The sequence below is a fragment of the Bufo bufo genome, chromosome 1, assembly GCF_905171765.1.
Source record: "Bufo bufo chromosome 1, aBufBuf1.1, whole genome shotgun sequence".
In the NCBI taxonomy this organism is placed as follows: domain Eukaryota; kingdom Metazoa; phylum Chordata; class Amphibia; order Anura; family Bufonidae; genus Bufo; species Bufo bufo.
Window position 1 is genome coordinate 33,006,074 of NC_053389.1, and position 7,028 is coordinate 33,013,101.

Here is a 7,028-nt window from a genome sequence, read left to right on the forward strand (position 1 = left end):
CACACCTCTCCCTCCTCTGCCGCAGCACAGACAGGCATCTGTATTGCCGTCCTGAGGACGGCAATACAGATGACTATGGAGATGAGCGCTTCCGCAATGGAGGCGCTCATCTCCTGCTCTGCCCTGCCGCCGGCCGCGGCCGCCCCCACTTGTCACCAGGGCCGCAGCGCTGGGGTGCGGGGCCCGGGCACCCACTGCACCCCGTGTAGGATCGGCCCTGGTCGCCCCCCCCGCTTGGCGCCTATGTCACTAGCCATGGCTGCCATAGCTTGGATACGCCACTGTGTGCAGGCCCGTCTGAAGTTTGCCAATGAACACCTGAATGATTCAGAGAGTGACTGGGAGAAGGTGCTGTGGTCTGATGAGACCAAAATAGAGCTCTTTGGCATTAACTCAACTCGCTGTGTTTGGAGGAAGAAAAATGCTGCCTATGACCCCCAAAACACCGTCCCCACCGTCAAGCATGGGGGTGGAAACATTTTGCTTTGGGGGTGTTTTTCTGCTAAGGGCACAGGACATCGTAAAGGGCACATGTATCGTGAAATCCTGAGCGACAACCTCCTTCCCTCTGCCAGGAAACTGAAAATGGGTCGTGGATGGGTGTTCCAGCACGACAATGACCCAAAACATACAGCAAAGGCAACAAAGGAGTGGCTCAAGAAGAAGCACATTAAGGTCATGGAGTGGCCTAGTCAGTCTCCGGACCTTAATCCAATCGAAAACCTATGGAGGGAGCTCAAGCTCAGAGTTGCACAGAGACAGCCTCGAAACCTTAGGGATTTAGAGATGATCTGCAAAGAGGAGTGGACCAACATTCCTCCTAAAATGTGCGCAAACTTGGTCATCAATTACAAGAAACGTTTGACCTCTGTGCTTGCAAACAAGGGTTTTTCCACCAAGTATTAAGTCTTTTTTTGTTAGAGGGTTCAAATACTTATTTCACTCAATGAAATGCAAATCAGTTGCTATCTTTTATTTAAAGTTATTTTTTCGATTTTCCTTTTGATGTGCTATCTGCCACTGTTACAATAAACCTACCATTGAAATGATACTGTTCTGAGACTTTTCATTTCTTTGTCATTGGACAAACTTACAAAATCAGTGAGGGGTCAAATAATTATTTCCGCCACTGTATATATATATTGCAGTTGCCTGCCCGTGTGTGAGAGGCTGCAGGCTCAGTCACAGACAGTACTGTGTGCACACCATTCATACAGGGTGTGACAGAAAATACCTCGCAGATAAAAAAAAATCACAGATATAATCACAGTTGCAAGCCAGTGTGTGTCAGGCCCACACAGACTGTACTGTGGCCACTAGCTAGTGGCTAGGCCTCCACTTATACCGTTACAGGGTGTCACTCACTCAAATACCTTTCAGATAAAAAAAATTATATTTAATATTTTTCTGTGATCTAATCACATTTGCAAGCCCGTGTGTGTCAGGCCCACACAGACTGTATTGTGGCCACTGGCCACCACTTATATAGGGTGGCACAGTACCTTGCACGCATAGTAACACTTATCTAATAAAAAATGACAGGCAGAGGCAGGCCACGCCGCAGGGGCCGTCCCGGTCGTGGTGCTGTGATTTCCACTGGCCCTGGAATAATGCCCAGTGTTCAGAGGCCACGTACCCTGAACCCAAAAAATTCGGAGAAAATAGTTGACTGGCTTACACAGGACACCCAATCTTCAACAGCTTCCGCTAAGAACTAGTGTTGAGCGCGAATATTCGAATTTCGATTTTTTTTCTCGAATATCGCAATTTCGAGATTTCGCGAATATTTAAAATATAGTTCCATATATTCGCGAAATCGAATATTCGTATATTTATTATTATTTTTTTCATCTGAAAATATATGATTCCTCCCTGCTTCTTTTTTGTGGGTCAATGAGCCATTGGCCCACAAGCAACTGAATTGAAGCTGGAAGGAATCACGTTTTCAGATGGACCGGAATATTCGAAATAATAATATCCGTCCTATTCTAATCGAAACCAATAATCTCGGTTATAATATTCGAGTTCACAAATATTTCAACAGAAAAATCGTAATGGTTAATATGTGTGCCTGAGCGCATGACAACATCGTTATTTAATCAACTTCAGCATACAACAAACACCCCGACAAGCGTCCTCGTCACCATGGGAACGCCTGTGGGTTAGAAAATACCATCGGATTTGAGTTTTCCCTGAGATCGTAAAACCTCAGATCCGATGGTATATTCTAACCCACAGGCGTTCCCATGGTGACGGGGACGCTTGTCAGGGAGCAGTATGCCAAAGTGGAATATTATTGCTCTAACTTCGTATTTTACGAAATTTCTTAATATTGCTCTAACTTCGTCTTTTAGAATATTCGTAATATTCTAAAAGACGGAGTTAGAGCAATATTACGAATATTCTAAAAGACGAAGTTAGAGCAATATTAAGAAATTTAGTATAATACACATAGATTGTAATTTAGCTAATACACTGCGTGCAGAATTATTAGGCAAATGAGTATTTTGACCACATCATCCTCTTTATGCATGTTGTCTTACTCCAAGCTGTATAGGCTCGAAAGCCTACTACCAATTAAGCATATTAGGTGATGTGCATCTCTGTAATGAGAAGGGGTGTGGTCTAATGACATCAACACCCTATATTAGGTGTGCATAATTATTAGGCAACTTCCTTTCCTTTGGCAAAATGGGTCAAAAGAAGGACTTGACAGGCTCAGAAAAGTCAAAAATAGTGAGATATCTTGCAGAGGGATGCAGCACTCTTAAAATTGCAAAGCTTCTGAAGCGTGATCATCGAACAATCAAGCGTTTCATTCAAAATAGTCAACAGGGTCGCAAGAAGCGTGTGGAAAAACCAAGGCGCAAAATAACTGCCCATGAACTGAGAAAAGTCAAGCGTGCAGCTGCCAAGATGCCACTTGCCACCAGTTTGGCCATATTTCAGAGCTGCAACATCACTGGAGTGCCCAAAAGCACAAGGTGTGCAATACTCAGAGACATGGCCAAGGTAAGAAAGGCTGAAAGACGACCACCACTGAACAAGACACACAAGCTGAAACGTCAAGACTGGGCCAAGAAATATCTCAAGACTGATTTTTCTAAGGTTTTATGGACTGATGAAATGAGAGTGAGTCTTGATGGGCCAGATGGATGGGCCCGTGGCTGGATTGGTAAAGGGCAGAGAGCTCCAGTCCGACTCAGACGCCAGCAAGGTGGAGGTGGAGTACTGGTTTGGGCTGGTATCATCAAAGATGAGCTTGTGGGGCCTTTTCGGGTTGAGGATGGAGTCAAGCTCAACTCCCAGTCCTACTGCCAGTTTCTGGAAGACACCTTCTTCAAGCAGTGGTACAGGAAGAAGTCTGCATCCTTCAAGAAAAACATGATTTTCATGCAGGACATCTTGCCATCACACGCGTCCAAGTACTCCACAGCGTGGCTGGCAAGAAAGGGTATAAAAGAAGAAAATCTAATGACATGGCCTCCTTGTTCACCTGATCTGAACCCCATTGAGAACCTGTGGTCCATCATCAAATGTGAGATTTACAAGGAGGGAAAACAGTACACCTCCTCTGAACAGGTCCGGGAGGCTGTGGGTATGCTGCTGCACGCAATGTTGATGGTGAACAGATCCAAAACCTGACAGAATCCATGGATGGCAGGCTTATGAGTGTCCTAGCAAGAAAGGTGGCTAAATGGTCACTGATTTGTTTTTGTTTTGTTGTTTGAATGTCTGAAATGTATATTAGTGAATGTTGAGATGTTATAATTGGTTTCACTGGTAAAAAAAAATATTGAAATTGGGTATATATTTGTGTTTTTGTTAAGTTGCCTAATAATTCATGCACAGTAATAGTCACCTGCACACACCAGATATCCCCCTAAATAGCTTAAAACAAAAAAAACAACTAAAAACTACTTCCAAAAATATTCAAGCTTTGATATTAATAGAGTTTTTTGGGTTTCATTGAGAACATGGTTTGTGTTCAATAATAAAATTAATCCTCAAAATAACAACTTGCTAATAATTCTGCACTCCCTGTATAAGTGCTATAAATCCTTTTTTTTTTTGTCTAATTTTTTTTGCCTTTTCTGAACTTCAGTTTTGGAAAATATGTACACTATTAAAAAAATTACTTTAGCAGCATATATCGAAAATTACAAACTAAAGTGTATTTCACGAAATTTCTTATATGCCTCTAACTTCGTCTTTTAGAATATTCGTAATATTGCTCTAGCTCCGTCTTTTAGAATATTACGATATTCTAAAAGACGAAGTTAGAGCAATATTAAGAAATTTCGTAAAATACACATAGCCTAGCCATAGTCATTAGGAACGTTGCCCTTTACAGAAAAAGAAAAATTTAAAAAATCGTACGATTAATTTAATCGTACGAAGGATGAAGTTAGAGCAATATTAAGAATATTCGTAAAATACACATATAGACTGCAATTTAGCTAATATAGTGCTATATTCTTTTTTTTTAATAGTGTACATATTTCCCAAAACTACAGTGCAGAAGAGGCAAAAAAAAATTAGGCAAAAAATAATAATTATAGCACTATATTAGCTGAATTACAATCTATATGTGTATTTTACGAAATTTCTTAATATTGCTCTAACTTCGTCTTTTAGAATATTCGTAATATTGCTCTAACTCCGTCTTTTAGCATATTACGAATATTCTAAAAGACGAAGTTAGAGCAATATTACGAAATTTCGTAAAATACACATATTAGCCTAGCCATAGTCATAGGAACGTTGCCTTATACAGGGAAAAAATAAATAAAAAATTGTACGAATAATTTAATCGCATATTATTCGTGAAAAATAAAATAATTACGAATATTCGATTTCGACGAAAATAATACGAATATTCATTCAAATATTAGCGAAATATCGCGAAATCGAATATGGCACCTCCCACTCATCACTATTAATAAGTGACAGGGGGGGTGTAGTGTAGTGGTGTTTGGTGCTACTTATTACTGAGCTACCTGTGTCCTCTAGTGGTCGATCCAAGCAAAAGGGACCACCAGAGGACCAGGTAGCAGGTATATTAGACGCTGTTATCAAAACAGCGTATAATATACCTGTTAGGGGTTAAAAAAATCGCATCTCCAGCCTGCCAGTGAACGATCGCCGCTGGCAGGCTGGAGATCCACTCGCTTACCTTCCGATCCTGTGAACGCGCGCGCCTGTGTGCGCGCGTTCACAGGAAATCTCGCGTCTCGCGAGATGACGCATATATGCGTGACTGTGCCTGCAGCTGCCGCCTCCGGAACGCGATCCTGCGTTAGGCGGTCCGGAGGCAGTTAAACACTCGATCTGCATATACAGCGATTGTTCTAACATGCATGTGAATTGTAATCAAATACACTGCTTTAATGTCAAATTACTTACAGTGATCAGAAGTTCTTCCTCAACGTCGTGAAAATTGTTGCCAACCATCTTTTCTGATCGCATCTAACTTCGGTCTTGTGGCAACCAGTTGTTGTAGTAGGCCACGCCTATTTTGCACATGCGCATATGCGAAAAATTACATTGCTGATGATTCGCATTGAAAAAAATTATGAATGGAGATCGCAAATTCGAATAATACATCTGGTATGTTACTGTCCATGTTGTGGGACTATTTGTGCACTTCTAGTAATTATTTGGTGGCTGCAAATATGACATCAAGGTTTTTCAGGTTCGCCTGCCATTCAAGTCTATGGGGCCCGCTGTGAACACACGGTTCTCGAACATTTGACCGCCAATGCACATTTGCGAGCCGTCCCGGACAATGCTTGTCCATCACTAATTGTGAGATAAAGTCAGACTTGGATATAGTGTAATAGTGTCACCTAGGGGTAAACGAGCAACATTACACCAACAGCAGAAATGTATTTTGGGTAATACAATGACATCACAGTCATTATCATATGTACACGCCTAGCCGACAATGATTAGAAAACTCCAAGCTAGCAAGGTGTATCTAATTGATACATTTGTGATCATAAACCACACACACAGGGAAAGGGCCAAAAACAAAAACAGCAACATGAAAAAGACAAGGGGAACAAGGCAAACACAGAGAAACAAAAGAACGCCCAGGAGAAACAAACCCAATGACCAGAACAAACTTTGGAGCTGACTTCCCTTAGTCTCTGCACATCATCTGCATTCTTGGGTAACGTATAACTTTATTCCGTGTAGTATTGATATAAATTGATCAGCCTGATATTTACAAAAGTCCCCGTTGTATGGCGGATGTATAGTTGTTAAAAGTGCTACATCAATATTGTCACTATTCAGTTAAGATGCATATTACTGAATAAAATGCATAAATATTGATTTCAGGGGTATCTCTCTGATTGGAATAATTTAATTCCATAGTTAATTCCAAACTTGATAATTTATGTTGTGTGGCATTGCTACCCGATTATACGAGATTGGTCATAGTTTGTGCAGAGCAAGGGTTCGTATCTTTTATTAACGTTATTGAGTTTATATTTAAAAATTGTGGTCGAGACAGATCGTATTACATCTTATGTTTGAGAGGTACCATGTATACGTTGGTCTTTGCATTAGTGCCATCTAGTAATGAGTTTTGGGTACTGCATATCACTGTGTGTTATTGCATATTATTGACCTTTACATTAACCGCCTCCGGACCGCCTAACGCAGATTCGCGTTCCGGAGGCGGCAGCCCTGCGCAGACTCCCTGATCACCCCCCCTGTCATTGATCACAGCCCTGTCATTGATAACCCCCTGTATGGCTCCATTCAGAGGTCCGTATGAATTTTACGGATCCACTGATAGATGGATCGGATCCGCAAAACACATAGGGACGTCTGAATGGAGCCTTACAGGGGAGTGATCAATGACGGAGGTGATCACCCCATATAGACTCCCTGATCACCCCCCTGTCATTGATCACCCCCCTGTCATTGATCACCCCCCTGTAAGGCTGCATTCAGATGTCCGTATGATTTTTACGGATCCACTGATAGATGGATCGGATCCGCAAAACGCATACGGA